Genomic DNA, 308 nt, shown 5'->3' with positions numbered 1-308 from the left:
TCATATAAAGCCAGAGGTTTACAGCAAATCACACTGCAGATGAGCAAATAAAGCTGATCAGAGACTCGTGCATTGAAAGGAAATACACATTTTTACAGCTGATCGTTTCCATGAGGAAAATATCATGCTATCCTTGGCAAAAGTGTTAAGCATAACCATAGTTTCCGCCAAAATGCTCTAGTTACTTACTACAGCCATTACTTCTAAAAATATTAAATATTAACAATTTATCAATTACCATCAGAAAGCTTTCGATCATGCGGTTTTGTTAATTTATTATTTGATGATAATGTTCGTTATTATACCAA

Source organism: Sinocyclocheilus anshuiensis, unplaced genomic scaffold, assembly GCF_001515605.1.
Source record: "Sinocyclocheilus anshuiensis isolate Anshui unplaced genomic scaffold, SAMN03320099.WGS_v1.1 scaffold369, whole genome shotgun sequence".
In the NCBI taxonomy this organism is placed as follows: Eukaryota; Metazoa; Chordata; class Actinopteri; order Cypriniformes; family Cyprinidae; genus Sinocyclocheilus; species Sinocyclocheilus anshuiensis.
This window is presented reverse-complemented; position numbering follows the sequence as displayed.